This window comes from Aplysia californica, unplaced genomic scaffold (genome assembly GCF_000002075.1).
Source record: "Aplysia californica isolate F4 #8 unplaced genomic scaffold, AplCal3.0 scaffold00054, whole genome shotgun sequence".
Classification (NCBI taxonomy): domain Eukaryota; kingdom Metazoa; phylum Mollusca; class Gastropoda; order Aplysiida; family Aplysiidae; genus Aplysia; species Aplysia californica.
In genome coordinates, this window is record NW_004797324.1 from 1931166 (window position 1) to 1932128 (window position 963).

The following is a 963-nucleotide window of genomic DNA, read 5'->3' on the forward strand; positions in this document are numbered from 1 at the left end:
TCGAGGAGAATAGTGCCCTTCGTAGAAAGATGGCCGTCTTGCATAGCGTCATTATAATGTAACCCCACCCCCCCCCTTCCTCAAAAAAGTAAAAAAAACAAAAACAAAAACGAACAAAAAACCCCCAAAAAACCCCCAAAAAACAAAAACAAACAAAACACAACGGGGGGAATGGAAAGTGGCAGTTTGTGCAGGTTATTGTATAATAATATACAAGTGTACGTTCGAGCAAACTCAATTGCAACTAAAAGTTTTAAGGCCACATCCACACAATTTAGATCATTTAGGAGGCGGGCTGCTTTGACTCTGCCTTTAAGAGCCAATCGTGCTGAAAAGCATGCATAGCTCGAGTAGACGGAAAATGTATAAGTTAAACACTTTTTAAAATAATAGAGCGAGATATTGAAAGGGTGGTGCATGTGTATATACGTTTACACGTAATATGCATGTGTGTTATTGTGCTTATTTGTGTGTGTTTGTTTATCGTACGCATCTGCTCTTGTTTTGGATTGTGTGTTTATTTGAGTAAACAGAAGCACATCGCAACAATCATGGTCGTATATAGCTGGGAAAAAGTCAGACTGGCAGACAGACAGACAGATAAACAGACAGACAGATAAACAGACAGACAGAGAGACAGACAGACATATATACATACATACAGACAGACAGACAGATAAACAGACAGACAGATAAACAGACAGACAGAGAGACAGACAGACATATATACATACAGACAGACAGACAGACAGATAGACAGAGAGACAGAGAGACAGAAATAAAAGAGGGGAAGTTAAGTAGGACCCAGCAGTGGCGTCCTCCAACTACCCGCCCTGCCTTGTCGTATATAATGATAAAATGTCTGGTTTAAAAAAAATAAACGTAGGTATCTTTTCGTCCACATCGAAACAACATATTAGATTAAAAATATTATATAGGAGGTGGGCTTTGATCTTACCTGTC